This window comes from Lissotriton vulgaris, chromosome 12 (genome assembly GCF_964263255.1).
Source record: "Lissotriton vulgaris chromosome 12, aLisVul1.2, whole genome shotgun sequence".
NCBI lineage: Eukaryota > Metazoa > Chordata > Amphibia > Caudata > Salamandridae > Lissotriton > Lissotriton vulgaris.
Window position 1 is genome coordinate 637,481,674 of NC_141700.1, and position 17,657 is coordinate 637,499,330.

Below are 17,657 nucleotides of genomic sequence, written 5' to 3' on the forward strand. Positions count from 1 at the left end.
GGTGGCGGCTTTTCCTCCTGGGTGCCTCTGGCAGCGTCGGCGTAGTGAAGGTAAGTTTGTGCTTCTCCCCCAGATTTTTCTTTTTTGGGGGGGGGGGGGTGATTGTCTGGGATTCATGTTCAATTCAGGTACAGTAAATCATCCTCTCTCACTATAACAACCTTCTGATAAGAAAGTTATAGGTAATAAAATGAACTAGGATACAAGTCTGCTAAACACCTGTGAAGAAATAAAGTGTTTATTTGTCACCCCTTCTCTCAGATTTGTGACCTAAGGACAGTACACAGTATAATTTACGGAATGCCGCTTTCATTTTAAGGTTGCGTTTTCTGTTTTGAAACGAACCAATGAGAGCGTGAGATTACTCATTGTAACCGACCCAACCAATGGAAAAACGAAACCATTCGTTAATGACAATTGCGTCACCCGCCACAACAACAGATTTCTACTTCGGGTCCAATGAGAGGCTTCTCAAGCCAGCACTGTTCGTTCCGCCCCTCGATGCCCTCTCACTTCGCCGTCTGCATGATGTCAACGCGTTCAACTACGCAGCTCGCTAACGGCAACAGCCAATGGCAGTGGGCGTCTCGCGTGGCGACTGCCGCGCGCCAATCAGAGTGCTTGTTTCAAGACCCTTGCTCTGTCCTACTGCTCGGGCGATCGTGTTGTTGCGCGAGGCCGAGTGCGGGCGGTTAGCTATGGGTTCGTGGGGTGGTGGGGGGCGGAGCGAGGTGGAGCCGTAGGCGCTGCGAAGCCCCGGCGAGACCAGTGCAGCTCCCGGGACGTCCGGGGACCTCGGGCCAGCTGCCGGCCGCAGCCGCCTCTATGTGGGGCGAGGCCGCAGCGCAGAGTTTACCCCCTCGTAGGCCTTGGCTGCGGAATTGCACCCCTGGATTGGACTTTAAGGTGTAACGGCGGAGAGGTGGCCGGCTACCTGGTGAGCGTGGTTACTGATTGAACGGGTATGTGGGGGTGGCAGTGTGAAGGCCTTGTGTTAACACCTATCCTAGAGTCTTAAGATAACGAGTTTATCTCCTTTCAGTAGGGACAGACTGTAGGTCAAAGGGTAGGAAAGGTAGTATCCCCGTAGAGAGTGCGTACTGTGTCCTAGTTTTGGTGTCACTGAAGCAACACTTAAGGGCCTGTGCTGGGGTCACGGTTGGTAACACTTTATTTAGATTTAGAAGGAAGAAAGGGAGCTGAAGGAAGGTAACTGAACCTGATCTAGAAAATTTCACAGGTTATCATTATTACAAAAATGGATCAGTTGTTTAATAATAAACTGTAAAGGCGCGTTTTCATAGAGGCGAGACACCATTCTAGAGGAACCTGTGGACATTTGTCCATAAAAATGTGTCATAACGGACCCCAGAATGACTTAGGCGAGTCCTGTGTTTAGGTTGATAATGCGTTGTACTTTAATTTTAATGCACGTTAAAGACGTTGAAGGGTTCTCTTGTAACAGGTCATCTTGTTCCTTTAGAACCACAGAATCTATACTGGTGTATGCAGGACGGAGCAAGTCATATACAGAAATAATGCCTACTGTTCGATGAGTAGACTTACCCCACATATGGTCTATGCTTATCTGACATGGTTTCCGATGTCTTCCGTCTAAGTGGGTCGGAGTCTGTACAAAGTATTGCAAAGAAGGGGTGTGATAGTAGCACTTTATCCAATGTGCACGATGGGCTGCATATAATAGGTGCGATTTGGGAGAGGGAAACGATAGGTGGTTGTGAAGAGGGACAGAACATTGTTTACCATTAAAAAAAACGGGTATTGCAAAGAAGGGGTGTGATAGTAGCATTTTATCCACTGTGCACGATGGGCTGCATATAATAGGTGCGATTTGGGGGAGGGAAACGACAGGTGGTTGTGAAGAGGGACAGAACATTGTTTACCATTTAAAAAATGGGGGGGGGGAGTGCATAGTCTGCGTACCTTACTCTCGAAGGCTCCCCTTGCAGCTAAACATTTTACACGTTTTGACGCTGCGTATGTTATTGAGTAAAACCTGTTCTGTCAACACTAAAAGATTAGTATGCGGAGCCGTTTGTTCTTTGAGGTCAGTGTTTTTGTAAGGCCGTGTGGTAAATGCGTTTGTGTGTATCGTATGCATGTTTATCTTTAAACTCGTATATAGTCAAACGCAAGTGAGCCTTGTAGTTGAAGGTGTTTTGTTTTTTAGCCATACACTATTTCATGATCTCCTTGTAGTTGGGAAAAGTCGTGTTGCCTCTCCGCCGTAGGCACTTGCTTTGGCTCCAGCACAGGAAGCTCATCCGCCGCTTGTCTATTGCATTGTAAGCACGGTTGCGGAGTGAGGCGAGCGAGGAGTGTTGTGGCATATTTCATCTCCACATTCAGCTTCTCCTTGTTTACAATCGTTGCTTAACTCCTGCGTGCCTGACCTGCTCCAAACATTGAGTTAGTGCGTCACCCCGTTATTATGGCTCTTTATTGGTTACCTTGAGGCAGGTCTGTGTTGTCACGAAGAACAGGTCTAGTGGTGGAGCTGTTATGTCCGTGTTTGATAGTGACTTGGACTTGGCGCTTTGAGCGCACGAGGTGGCGTGATCGTAGTCCTGGTTTCAGCAGTCTGAATGTTTTCATGCCGGTAACCCCTCCCCCCCCTCTTTACGCTGCCAGCCTAAAACTGTTTCCTATTCATTTTGGGGGCGGAGCAGTGTTCTCGCTAGACTCGTTTTACATTTCTGGCGCGTGGTAAAATAGTCTATGGAATGATGCACTTTAAAAAAAAGGAATGATGCACTTTTACCGTTAAGCATTCAAGCGAGTACGGTTTTTCTCAAGCATACCGAATTCCCTTCCCGTTACATGACTTTGACGTTTCGTCGTTTTTCACTTAGTTCAAGTACATCGACAGTGGATCGATCGTCTGGTATTACTGCTCAGGAAAGGGGTGTGTTGTGTTTAAAGAGCGCTTTGAGGATTAGAGAATATTTGAGCAGCGCCCACCTAGATGAATGCGTTTAGTTGGCCATTGCCATCGCGTGGGGTCTGATATGCTCTTCAGTTTCATATTTCTTTCCTCCTCAGTTACCGCTGTTGAAAGAAGTTAGCTAGCTGGTGGATGTTTGTGTTAAATGCTTTTTAAAGAGAACTTTAGTAATTGTCGATTGTGTTGAATCTAACCACTGATTGAGTTGTTATTGCTTGAATGCCTTGAAATAAGTTGTGGAAAACTGCATTTCCTGTTACCCGCGCTCTATTCGAACAGTGGGCCGATTCGATCAGAGAATTAGTTTCTTGTCATGATCACGGTTCTCTGCTTTCTCTTATCTATTCGCATTATTTATGCACTGGTTGCTGAGTCACAGTATGCAGTCGGTATTACCGTCTGCAAATACCTCAGGACCTTTTATTGATCCTAGAGTGCTCATGAATTGTTTGCGTGTTGTTATTTGAAGTGAGCTAAAGTTCTTGCATATTGCAAACTCCTGAAGTCTTTGAACTGAAATGTATTTTTGTGTAACTTAACACGGTTCTGTGCTCTACAATTGACGTGTCTTGAATAACTTTGTGCTTTATAAGCTGATCCTTCATTTTTCGAAAACGTCTCTAAATTCTTCCACATCTAGAGTGGGGGATGGCAATCCTGTTACCTGGTAATGAGAATTACTGTGGAAACGTTATCTCTATCTGTTTTTAGGCCACTTGAACGTGTTTTCCTAGGTAGATATTGTCAGGAGGAATTGTTAGAATAGCAACATCTTAAACGCAGTAATATTATTTTGTTTTTCACTATGGCAAAAAAGTGTTACTGTTGAATTACATTGGAGCAGTGGTTATTCACAATGGTCTGCTGACTGGGGGGGCGGCTCTTTAGGAATTTAAATATTATCCGACTGAAATACAACGCGCACAATAAAAATATGAATTAAACTTGAATGTAAAAATACTCTGTAAATGTGAAGAAATTAAAGGATAAATTACGTTGGTATTCATATCTTGATTTGTGGAAGTAAGGCAAGTACAGCAAACAGTAGTATGTATATGTGACTGGTGGTCTCAATTGTAGCATTGCTATGGGTCAACAAAAAAAGAGGATGCATTATGAGCAAAGAAAAAAAGAATATGCTAAAGTCTAGTCTATTGCTTTGGGTTTTAGAAATAAAAGTACATTTAAACCCTAACCCTTCCTTTACATTAAAGTAGAAAACAAATATTTCTTGTTTGTGGATTATAGAATATTTGGTCCTCTGCTTCCAATAGGGACAGTGTGGGGTCCAAAAAAGTCATCAAAAGGTTAACAACCACTGCATTAGAGAACATGCAAATATGTTTTTAGAAAAAGAACTTAATTATGCACATGGAAATTGAACCCAGAAGGACTTAGCTCCCTGATAGACATTGGTAGTTTTTGTATACCCGGGTACTAACTGCTTGATCCTAGGGGCAATGGGAGAGAAGCATTTCATGGATGTGCAATTTTGTCTCTGTCCATGTTGGGTCATATGTTTGTTTATTACGTTTATGATGATACCCATGCTGCATTAGCCATAGACTAATAAATATGTCCAGTAATAGTGTTGATGTGAACAATTTATCATCAAAAGGCTGACCTTCATTTCAGACTAAACCAGCTCTGGTTAAGACAAAGGTTCTGTTTGGCTGACAGCCCTTTGCTTTGTCAATGGCTGTTGTTTTTTTTGTGATACGTTTGTCACTTGAGGTTGCATCATGCTATAAAACAAAGGACTTCGTAATACATAGCCAGCTGAAATTAGAACAAGACTCCCAAAGCCTCACCTGAAAGGGTGAAATGGCAGTGAGAAGAAAAGAGCCCTCAAGAAATGTATTTCTGCACAGTCTTTATACCATCAACACAGACATAACTCTAGGATCTCAGCTCAAAAGTACAAGCATTCTGGACAAACCGTTGCTGTTAAAACATAGTCACAGGTTACAGCTCCACCATCATCTCATTTCCTCCCACAATGCAAACTCTGTTGATACCTCAGGGTCCTTGACTTACAACTCTTGGCAAGAAGAGTGCATGTCCCTTTCATACACATATGCTTTGCAGTACAGAGACGTCTTTTCAAAGCCATATTGAATTCTGTTTTTTGAAAAAAACCTTTTGAAACTTTAGTCTCTTTTGTCTCTTCGTCGTCCTGATCAAGGTATCTTCACCCCGTAGAGCACTCTTTTTTTTTTTTTTTTTTTTTTTTGTATAGACCTGTTGTGCTCCTTAATCTTATTTATTATTTATGCGCTTTTCAATGGTAGTTGGGTAAAGTGAGATTCTAAAGTACATACCCCCAGATGCATCAAGCCCTGATTCTGCGAATTCTAATTTGCGAAAAATACTGAATCGCAAATTAGAATTTGCAAAATGGGATGCATCAATAAAAGCGAACCAAAAAAGCGATTCACAGACTGCCTCAATTGCTGATTGCGAATTTCGCTAAATCGTCTTAAAATCGCAGATTCGCCTGTTTCCCCATGTTGAAATTGCGATTTCGCAATTACCGAAATCACAAATAGCAATCTCGCTAATTGCGAGATCGCAAAAACAGGAAATCGCATTTCGAGCACAATGATGACATCACAACCAGGAAGTAGGCAGTTCCCTCACTCATTCTGAACACAGAGCTTGAGAGTGGAAGAAGCACAGCACAGAGCTCCATCAGACACAACCTGCAGCCCCACAACAGGACACACATCCAAAACCAGAATGTCCCAGGAAGCAGTGCACCTGGCAGAAAAAGAAAAAATAAATTTTCAGAACAGGAGCTGAAGTTCCTCATCGAGGGTGTAAGCAGGGACCATGATAGGCTGTTTGGGAAGCAATCCCGGAAGGTGCCTGAAGCAGACAAGAGGCGCATTTGGCAGCGCATCAGGGCCAAGGTAAACCCTGTTGAAGTGACCCTCCGCTCTATTGATGAGCTGAAAAAGAGGTGGTACGACCTCAGAGGCCGTGCCAAAGAATGCATTACAGAGAGGCTGGGGGAGCAACATGCCACAGGAGAAGGAGACCCCACAGTTGTGCCCAACACACCACTTGAAGACCTGGTGGAGGATACCATCAACTCTGCGTGGGGGTCACCCAGCTGGACACCTCCCGACCCACCCAACAATCCCAAGGTAAGCGCCATGCAACTGTGACCCTGTCCCCTAACAATGCTGATGCCCCCAGAGCTAGGCATTTGATAACCCCAGTAATGCAGGCCATGCACATCAGAAACGCCATATTGCATTGTGGGACCTGTAGTGTGATAATAGTTCCCTGATAGCCACACACAGCCAGACCTGTCAAGTGAAACATGTCCCTAAAGCCAGTCGGGGAATGCAAGCCTGCATGCATGTTGCAACATCCCATGTGCAAGATTCATATCATTAATCATGCACCCATTTACATCACAGGTGCCGCAGAACCACAGAGCACAGACAGCGAGGCACTCCAAATTGAGGAGAACACAGAGGACACAGAGGGAGAGAGCCATCCTGCCCCACAACCAGGACCTTCACACACACCTGCACCAGTACCACCACCTCCCCATGTGGACAGGGCCACCCCTGCAGCCACAGGAGGAGAGCAACCATCCCATGCGTCACACATGGCAGTGGAACAGGCCACACCACCACCCAGAAGGCAGACACGGCGCATAGCCACTGTGCGGTCGCAGTCAAGCGGCCGGATGAGGCAGCAGGGCCACGTGGCAACACGAGCTGTCTGGGGGCAACATGCCCAAGATCCAGGGCTTCATATCGAACGCCGGATGCTAACTCTCCACTAAAAGCAGGCACGGCACATGGCAGCCATGCAGCTGCAGCTTTACAAGACAGCGAGAAATGTGAGCCAGCTCACCGAAAGCGTGCAGTGAGGGAGAACAGCCAAATCATGGTGTCACAGCAGGACATCAGCCAGCGGCTGTCAGCATATACCAGGTCAAACCACCTGATCAGTAATGCTAAGGCCCAACTCTCACGCCGTTCCCTGGCAATGCAACTCGAGATGGTGCAATGCTGCCAGGATGTTGCTAGGGCGTTGGGATGGGTCACAACTGCTGTCCAAAACCAGCAGGTGTGTGGCCATGCCCATGCAAGGGGGGTGATGATGCCAGTGAGGGCACATCCAGTCTAAGCAGCCTGTCCCTGCCGGTGGTACAAGTACGGCGCCGCAGCACCAGGCCCAGTGCAGCATCACTGCCCAATACTAGCGAGGTGGATGTGGAGAGGCGACAGGGCGCGTCCGGCCGGAGGCGCTAGTGATTGTTTGACCATTAGCAGCAGTGCCATGCTGAAGTACCAAGCAGGCCTGCTTCGCAATCGTGGGGCTGTATGTCGTAATACAGTGTTCATGTTTTTTGAACCAAAAAAGTTAATGGAAGATCCTGTTAACATAATAAGAATTTATTTCAAACGCAAATCCGACTCATGTCATTATTTCATTTGGCATGCATGAGTGCAGTGTTGTGTGAGGTCTATGGGTGCACTAGAAATAATTCAGTGTGATGTTGTTGTGGCGCCTGTGTCCCTCAGGATTCTCCCCGCGTGCATGAAGCACGTGCAGGTGGGCGGTTGTCCCCCTCCGACTCACTGCCAGAGATCTCCACCGGTATCCTCCGCTTGATATCAATATTGTGCAGTATGGCACACAAGGCCACGATGCGCAAGCAGACCTCAGGCTGGTATTTGAGGGCCCCACCAGTCTTATGTAGGATGCAGAATCAGCTCTTTAACATTCCAAATGCCCGTTCAATTACATTCCTGGTGCGAATGTGCGCAGCATTGTAACACCGTTCCTGTGGTGAGGCAGGGGGGTTGAGGTATGGGGTGAGGAGGTACTCACGGAGGCCATAAGCCCTGTCACCTGAAGGAAAGGAGCAGAGGGTCAGTACCTGTCATGCACAGCTACATGGGTTTGACGTACTGTATGTATGTGGGCATGTGTACTTACCTAGGAGGTTTCGTTCGCCAAAGTCACCCCTGGCCCAGCGGGTGTGCACGCCGCTGTGCCTGAATATGAAGGAATCGTGCGTGCTCCCCGGGTATTGTCCCACTATGCCGGTGATGATTGTCTTTGCATTGCAGACCATCTGATGTTGAGTGAGTGGTAGGTCTTTGCGGTTCCGCTACATGTATTCTGTCTTTTTTTTTTATTATTATTTTTTTTTATTGAGATGGATCAGAATAAGAAAAACAGATACAAATTTACATATTACAGATATCAGCTGGTGCCACTGACATATCAAAATTTTAAGCAAAAAGGATTAAAACAATATTCACAGATAGGAGTAATTCTTTCACAGCTCCTTTGCAAAACACAGCCCAGAAGGCTTAGGTATATGTTGGCAGCATTGCATGACCTTGCACTAGAAATCATAATAAGTAGTATAGTGACACTCATCAATCATCTTATTTTCCTCCAGTTGCTTAGCGGAGCCCATATCTTTTTACCAAATTCTTTCCTTTTCTTACCCTTAAATTTATATAAACATTCTTCAATATTATGGGTCCCTAGCAACCTTGTAAGCCACATCTGAAATGTGGGAGCTATCGGATCTTTCCAGGCCACCGCAATTAGAATTCTAAAAACAGCAACACATAGAAAAATAAAGGCTTCGGCTTCCTGTTCAACCTTAAGATTTTCATCCCTGCCAATCAGAACAGATGTTGGGGATAAAGAAATTTGGCACTCTAGCAACCCTGATAAAAACTTCTCCATTTCTTTCAAAACGGGGTTGAGATTCTGGCATGAGTAGAACATATGAATTAGATCTGCAGGACCTTGGTTACACCTTGGACAACTATCTGTATCCCTTTTACCCCATTGAAACAACTTAGAAGGGGTGTAGTAAAGATTAAAAATCATCTTATAGTGTTGTGCCTTAAGATTGGTCGCTCTTAATATTTTCCTATTTAATGCCAGAGCATAATCCACATCAATGTCGGGATCTCCTAATCTTACAGCCCAGGCATTTTCTACTTGTCCGATATCCTCTTCCAATCCATGTAACAGATGATTATAACCTATTTTAATCTTTTTGCCCCCACTCATTATATAATACACCAGTGGGTTTAGCTCCTGAATAGACACCCTAGGTCTTAATGCCTTCACTGATTGTTCTATCTGTTTGTATAACAGCCAGTGATTCGAGGGGATACCACATTTTTGTTGCAGAGCCTCAAACCCTAAGAGATCATCTTTATCCATGACGTCCCCTAGACATCTGATGCCCAACCTCTTCCAAAAGCTACTATTCCTATCTTGTCCAAGATGTAAAAATGGGCTTGAATTCTAAAGATCGATTGTGCCATTAATCTTAGGAATCTTAAGAAATTTCAACACCGCCTTCCATGTCCCACATGCAGATAGCAACACTTTACTTTTACTCCTCTTAAAATGCAGGACATTAATTTCACGTGTTAGCATCCCCCTGACCTTTTCACCCATTACCAGCTCATAAATTGTGGGGATTCTATGGGTATCATGCAATGCTCCAGGAACATCATAATCCAATAGATGGTTCATACGTAATATTAAGCAGACCCAATGGTATAACCGTAAATTAGGAGCAGATAACCCACCTCCCTCTAACGGTGCAGAAAGTCGGGCTAACGATCTTCTAACTTTGCCATATTGCCATAAAAATTGTGAAAACATTGCCTCCATCTTTTTCATCAAACCTTCATCAATTAGAAGCGGTATGGCACGGAATAGATACAATAGCTTGGGGAACATTGACATTTTCAACACATTGACCCTCCCAATCAGAGACAAATGTAGTACATCAATCCTTCTTAACTCTTTATCAATTGTAGCTAATAAAGGCCCATAATTTTCTTGATTGATTTTTTTCCTACATTTGCATTAATTTTAATTCCTAAATAGACCGCGGAGTCCACATACCTTTGATCTCTTTTCTGGATATTGGTAGAACAGATTATTATAGTTTTTTCAGTATTGAGTTTGTACCCTGAACATTTCCCAAACTCCTGAGCCAATCTGCTTAATTCCTGCATTGCCACTTGCGGGTTAGTAGTAACAATTGCCAAGTCGTCCGCATAGGCCAATAACTTAGTGGTGTGACCATGAGATACAACCGGGGGTATTTTCTCAGAGGCAAGAATCTTCCTGATTAGCGGGTCAGTGTACAATGAAAAAAGTATGGGTGAGCATGGACACCCCTGAGTACAGTTTAGTGTTAGACGGACCGGGAGGGTCGGCCGAGGTTACGGGGAGAGGTCTCCAGGGAGAGCCGTCTCCAACGACTGTACAGACAAGTAACTTCCCCCCCACAGACGGACACCACACAAGGTTGAAGGTTAACGAGACTTTATATGCAATTCTTAGGTTACGATGATATGATACAAGGAGGTCTGGACTCAGGGGTCCCCTCGATTCTAGTCTCTGGTTTGGGGAAAGGGTAGCGGGACAGTCTTGTTACCAATGAGTGAAAAATAGCTCTCAATCCTCGAGCTCGGCGTTCTAGATGATCGGGCCGCGGCGGAGCCAGGCAGGTCCCGAGATGGACGAAGGAAAACGACGGTCCGCGGCGGAGCCTGCAGGTCCCGGTGAAGATGACGGTTACAACGGTCCGCGGCCACGCCAGCAGGTCCCGACGACGATGAAGGTGATGAAGGTTGCGAAGGCTGTGGCAGCGCCAACAGGCAGGACGATGGTGCACAGGACAGAGCTATGGCAGCGCCAGTAGTCTGTCTAGGATGAGTTCCTCTTTACGTCTCTCGACTCCAAGATACAACTGCCTTCCTGCTCTGGAGCTGCCCCAGTTATAGGGCTGGCGTGCTTTGATGTCCGGACCCTCGCACTTGGAGGTCGGGAGGTCCGGGATGAGGGAGTCCAGACACCCCGCAGGGGGGTGGAGCCAGCGCCCGGGGAGGCGATGGGCGAGCGGCACTTGGTGGGGGAGAGCCATCGGCACCTCTTTCTCCCATTGACTTGCCAAGTAGCCCGCTCACCTCCTGGGTGGAGGGTGGTGCCGGAATGTCTGAGGCCGGGCCAGGCCCAGGGTTGAGGTCGATCGGGGGCCAGGCGGCCTCGTGGTGGAGTGTCCAAGATGGCGCCCCAGGCTGGGCGCGTGGGCCGGCAGTGGATCGGACCCACGAGGTCGACAGGCTCGAGGGCAGGGGTCCCTGAGGGGACGGAGGACGTGCAATGGTGGTGTGTGGTACTTGCGGGACTGGACTCAGGCCTGGTTGGGCCGGGGGAGAGCGGCCCTTCATGTGGCCTGTCCAACATGCGTCCCCCCCAGCTGAAGGCGGGGAGAGTTACCCATCCTCTTGGGGACTCTCCTCGTCGAGGCGGAAAAACCGGGACAGGCCATCCGCGTTGGCGTGATCTGGCCCAGGCCGGTGTTCGACTGTGAAGTCCATACCTTGCAAGGAGATGGACCAGCGTAGCAACTTTGGGTTCTCCCCCCGCATATGCATCAGCCATTGCAGGGGTCGGTGGTCGGTCTGCACCCGAAAGTGGGTGCTGAAAAGGTAGGGCCGGAGCTTCTTGAGGGCCCATACCACAGCGAAGGCTTCCCTCTCTATGGTGCTCCAGCGTTGCTCCCGTGGTAGGAGTCTCCGGCTGATGAAGGCCACCGGTTGATCAAGGCCTTCGGTGTTCACTTGAGACAGAACTGCCCCAATGCCCTGGTCGGAGGCGTCCGTCTGGACGACGAACTCCCGGCTGTAGTCTGGGGCCTGGAGCACAGGGGCGGAACACATGGCGGTCTTCAATTGTTCAAATGCAGTTTGACACTCTGGGGTCCAGGTGACTTTCTTGGGCTGGTTCTTTGACGTGAGTTCTGTGAGGGGCCCCACTATGGTACCATAGTCTTTCACGAACCTTCGGTAGTAGCCCGTGAGGCCCAGGAAGGCTCGTACCTCGGTTTGGGTGATGGGGGGCTGCCAGGCCTGGATGGCGGCAATTTTCAGCTGTAGAGGGGCCACTAGGCCGCTTCCCACCTGGTGTCCGAGGTAGGTTACAGACCCTTGCCCAATTTGACACTTGCTGGCCTTGATCGTGAGGCCAGCTCGCTGAAGGGCTTGCAGCACTGCTCGGAGGTGGTGGAGGTGCTCGGTCCAATGGTGGCTGTATACAGCGATGTCGTCTAGGTAGGCGGCGCTGAATCCTTCGAGCCCCGCCAGGACCTGATTGACGAGCCGTTGGAATGTTGCTGGGGCATTCTTCATGCCGAAGGGCATGACCGTGAAATGGTAATGGCCATCGGGGGTGGAGAAGGCAGAACGTTCTTGCGCCCGGGGTGTGAGGCCGATCTGCCAATAGCCTGCTGTCAGGTCGAAGATGCTGAGGTAGCGGGCAGCTCCCATTCGGTCGACTAGTTCATCTGCCCGGGGGATGGGATGCGCGTCTGTTCTGGTGACCGCATTCAAGCCCCGGTAGTCGACGCAGAACCGGAGTTCTGGTGTGGTGCCGGGGGCAGCTGCTTTGGGGACCAGTACGACAGGGCTGGCCCAGGGACTGTCTGAGGGCTCGATGACCCCGAGCGTGAGCATCTTGGCTATTTCTTCCTGGATGCAGGCCCGTACCCGGTCTGGCACGCGGTAGGCCCGGTGGCGGATAGGGGGGCTGTCCCCGGTGTCCACATCGTGCACACACCAGGAAGTGACACCCGGGGTGAGGGAGAACAGGCTGGCGAACTGCGATAGGAGGGCTTGACACTCTTGGCGTTGTTCTCTGGTGAGGGCCTCTGAGAGCCGGACCCCATCCACGGAGCCGTCTTGCTCTTGAGTCCGTAGGAGGTCAGGGAGAGGCTCGGAGTCCTCTTCAACCCCAGTGTCTGTGGCCATCAGGAGGCTGAGCTCTGTTCGCACAAAGTGGGGCTTTAGTCTGTTAGCGTGGAGGACCCGGAGAGGGTTCCGGGAGGATTCCATGTCGATGAGATAAGTGGCAGGACCCTTGCGCTCTATTACTTTGAAGGGCCCCGTCCATTTGTCTTGTAGGGCGCATGGCTCAGTGGGGGACATCACCCATACCTGTTGGCCAGGTTCGAATTCAATGGATGAGGCATTCTGGTCATACCATTTTTTCATGTCCTCTTGACTGGCCTCTAGGTTGGCCTTCGCTAGTTCTCTGAACCGCCTGGTCTGGTTGCGGAGGGTGAGGAGGTACCGGAAGACATCTGGAGGGTTCTTTAACGGAGGCATCTCCCAGCCTTCTTTGACGAGACTGAGCGGCCCTCGCACTGGGTGTCCATATAGCAGTTCAAATGGGCTGAAGCCCAGGGATTTCTGGGGGACTTCTCGATACGCGAAGAGGAGGCACGGTAGCAGCACATCCCACTGGCGACGGAGGGGCTCTTCCAACCCCCCGATCATTCCCTTTAGCGTGCGGTTGAACCGCTCAACGAGTCCGTTCCCTTGAGGGTGATAGGGGGTTGTGAATCTGTAGGTGACCCCGCACTGTTGCCAGAGGGACTTCATGTATTTGGAAATAAAGTTCGTGCCTCTGTCGCTGACGACTTCTCGGGGGAAGCCCACACGGGAGAAGATCCCCATCAGGGCCCGGCCGACCACCGGGGCTGTCACAGTTCGCAGAGGAACAGCCTCAGGGTAGCGGGTGGCGTGGTCCACTAGCACCAGGATGAATCGATGGCCTTGTTTTGTGCGTGGGTCCAAGGGCCCCACAATGTCTATTCCGACTCTCTCAAACGGGGTAGTGACCACGGGAAAAGGTTGCAGGGGAGCCTTTAGTTTGCGGCCGCTCTTTCCACTGGCTTGGCACGTGGGGCAAGATCGGCAATGCTGGTGCACATCGTTTCTCATTTTGGGCCAGAAGAAGTGGGTCACTAGGCGACTGTAGGTTTTATCTTGTCCCAGATGTCCTGCCAGGGGGACATCGTGGGCCAGGTTTAACAGGAAGTCTCTGAAACGGAGGGGTACCACTAGTACTCGGTTGCTCCCCAGCTCGGCGATTCTTTGCTCGCTGTACAGCAGATCATTGTCCCAGTAGACCCAATGAGTTCCGGAGGTATCCCCTGCGCTTTGGGCGAGCGCTTGCTGGCGGAGTCCCTCGAGGGAAGGACAGGTCTTCTGTTCTTTGCGAAATTGTTCTTGCGTGGGCCCCCCTTCTTGAGGCCACTGGTCGAGGTTAGCGAGGTCGGTAGGTTGAGCTGGTTCGGAGGGAATGTTACGGTCGGTGTTTTCGGCCGGGGCGACCGGAGGCGGTGGCGCCGGCCATTCGGGTTCTTCTGGCTGGTGATTGGCACGGGCGGCCATGGAACGGGTGGTGACGCACGCCCAGTCTGGGACGCCCAACATCCCCAGGTGTTCCTTTCGCTCCACGGCGGCCCACGGAGAGCTTTCCAGGTCATTGCCCAGGAGGCAGTCTACGGGGGCATCGTCTCGGACCGTCACTTTCAACATGCCGGAGACCCCCCCCCATTCGAAGGGGACGCAGGCCATCCGACACAGGCTCTCCGAGTTATCGGCTGATCGTACAGGGCAGAGAATGTTCGGTAGATACTGTTCTGGGGCCACCAGGTGACAGCGGACGGCTGTTACACTGGCCCCGGTGTCACGAAGGGCTTCGGCCTGGTGTCCATTGATGCTCACCCATTGGCTGTACTTCTGGGTGTTAGCGGGTAGGGGGACCCGCGGGACCATGTCTTTCCCCCCTAAGCAGGCTAGAGTCATGGCGGCTGGCTCCCACTCTTGATGCTCTTGTTCGTACTCTTCCTGTTCCTCGGAGATCTGTTCTTCCCCTAGGGCTGCAGCGGCCACTTGGCGGGGTCTTGGGCTCTGGTACTGCGGGCAGTTTGGGTCGTTCGCATAGTGGCCGACTCGTTGACATCGGTGACACGTGACATTGGCTCTATACCCCGGTCGCGCTGGGGTGCTGCCCCGGTTGGCCGGGGGGGTGGTGTTGGTAGCGGGGGCGACCGGGGCGTTGTCTCTTCCTCGCCCTTGGCCCCCTCCTCCTCCTCTGGGTCGGTGCTGACCATGGTTGTTCCGGTTCTGTTCGTAGGACCCATTCCGGCCCACTCTGGTGATCTCCCACCGGTCAGCTTCGGCTGCGAGCTGCCGGGGATCCGTTAACTTGCTGTCGAGGAGGTGTTGGCGGAGTTCAATGAAGCAATTGTTCGACAGATGCTCCCATACCATCAGATTAAATAGTTGCTCGTAGGTCGTGACGTTGCTTCCTCGGATCCAGCCCTCGAAGGCTCGGCTAAAGTATGTTACATAGTCCACCCAAGTTGTACCCGGGATGCGGGTGCAGTCTCGGAACCTCTGACGGTACATCTCGGGTGTGAGACCATAGCGGGTGAGGAGTGCCGCTTTCATATGGTCGTAGGAGGTCATCTGGTGGTCCGGGAGCTGTAGTAGGGTGTCGCGGCCCTCATTGAGGAATCTTCCCCAGAGACCGGCTCCCCAGTCGCTTCTATCGATCCGGTGTGCAGTCATAGCGATTTCATAGGCTTTAAACCATTGCTGGATGTCGTCCTCTCTGAAGTATTCTCGGACAACATCCTTGGGGATGTGTACCTTTTTGTCTGTGGCCCCTGAGGTGGGGGGTCGCTCGGGCACCCCTGCTTCTTTATTCTGCTTGCGTAGGTTGATCTCGGCTAGGTTCCGTTCGTGTTCGTACGCTAGTTTCTTTTCCTCGAGCTCCCTTTGTCTCTGTTTCTCCTCTCTTTCTTCTCGGAGACGCAGGTGCTCTAAGTTGATTTTTTGTTCGGCCAACTTAAGTTCAACGTCCATTTTAAGTCGGGCCATTTCTAGTTCGTGTAGTCGGGTCCTTTCTCTTTCCTGGATCTCGTCTTGCGAGAGACCCGTTCTTTGCCCTTCAGGGGCCGTGGTCGTTTTTTCTACGGTGCTTTGATCAGGGGTTCCGGCAGCCCCGGTCTCTGCCCAAGATTCTAGGGCATGCTTAAAATCGTCCTTGGTACTCAGTCCGGTGGTAGCGATACCCAGTTCGATGCAGAATTGTTTTAGTTCACGATGGTTGTACTCCTCCAATTTCTCCATTTGGAATTTCTCGGTTGATCCGCTCTCTTTCGTGGTCATTGTGACTTCGTCGTGGGGTGAGCTACTCTCTGTACGTTTATGCGGTGATTCGGATCGCGCCGCTGGCCACCAATGTTAGACGGACCGGGAGGGTCGGCCGAGGTTACGGGGAGAGGTCTCCAGGGAGAGCCGTCTCCAACGACTGTACAGGCAAGTAACTTCCCCCCCACAGACGGACACCACACAAGGTTGAAGGTTAACGAGACTTTATATGCAATTCTTAGGTTACGATGATATGATACAAGGAGGTCTGGACTCAGGGGTCCCCTCGATTCTAGTCTCTGGTTTGGGGAAAGGGTAGCGGGACAGTCTTGTTACCAATGAGTGAAAAATAGCTCTCAATCCTCGAGCTCGGCGTTCTAGATGATCGGGCCGCGGCGGAGCCAGGCAGGTCCCGAGATGGACGAAGGAAAACGACGGTCCGCGGCGGAGCCTGCAGGTCCCGGTGAAGATGACGGTTACAACGGTCCGCGGCCACGCCAGCAGGTCCCGACGACGATGAAGGTTGCGAAGGCTGTGGCAGCGCCAACAGGCAGGACGATGGTGCACAGGACAGAGCTATGGCAGCGCCAGTAGTCTGTCTAGGATGAGTTCCTCTTTACGTCTCTCGACTCCAAGATACAACTGCCTTCCTGCTCTGGAGCTGCCCCAGTTATAGGGCTGGCGTGCTTTGATGTCCGGACCCTCGCACTTGGAGGTCGGGAGGTCCGGGATGAGGGAGTCCAGACACCCCGCAGGGGGGTGGAGCCAGCGCCCGGGGAGGCGATGGGCGAGCGGCACTTGGTGGGGGAGAGCCATCGGCACCTCTTTCTCCCATTGACTTGCCAAGTAGCCCGCTCACCTCCTGGGTGGAGGGTGGTGCCGGAATGTCTGAGGCCGGGCCAGGCCCAGGGTTGAGGTCGATCGGGGGCCAGGCGGCCTCGTGGTGGAGTGTCCAAGATGGCGCCCCAGGCTGGGCGCGTGGGCCGGCAGTGGATCGGACCCACGAGGTCGACAGGCTCGAGGGCAGGGGTCCCTGAGGGGACGGAGGACGTGCAATGGTGGTGTGTGGTACTTGCGGGACTGGACTCAGGCCTGGTTGGGCCGGGGGAGAGCGGCCCTTCATGTGGCCTGTCCAACATTTAGCATCAGTGTTTATTAATGATATCGGACGGTACGATCCTGGGTTCTCTTCTGGTTTGCCCTATTTATGAAATATAACGATATTGGTCTGTTTCCATGTATCTGGGATAATACCTGACCATATTATACCGTTAAAAAGATCTTCAAACATGGGGAGGATTTCCTCTTCCAACACCCTGTATACCTCTAATGGTAGACCGTCTGGACCCGCCGCTTTACCCGCTGCCAGTTCATTCAGAGCGGCTTTTATCTCCTCTGCGGTTATATCCAATTCTAGACTAGCCCTATCATCCTCTTTCAGCATTGGGGTTGACGGAGACTGATCTTGTATATATGGTGCTACCCATGGCTCTTGATCATATAGTTTTTGATAAAAGTCTTGGAAAACATCCATTATAGATTTTGGGTCTGTATATTCACTCCCATTGTATTTAATCTTTCTAATTCTATTGCGGTTTGATTCTTGCCTGATGCGGAGCGCTAGAGCTCTACCAGCTTGTTCTCCAGTCTCATATCTCCTTGCT

The 17,657-nt window shown here is 50.5% G+C and overlaps 1 protein-coding gene across 2 annotated transcripts in view; it reads left to right on the forward strand.

Annotated features, from left to right (window-relative positions):
* Positions 1–623: 623 nt before the first annotated feature.
* Positions 624–17,657, forward strand: part of ANKRD11 (ankyrin repeat domain 11) — a 1,181,327-nt gene continuing 1,164,293 nt past the window's right edge. The window contains exon 1 of one of the 2 annotated variants that reach the window (XM_086945797.1): positions 624–937. The gene's annotated coding sequence lies outside the window, so the exon portion shown is untranslated. The remainder of the gene's footprint in view (positions 938–17,657) is intronic. The other variant, XM_086945798.1, reaches the window with a different exon arrangement.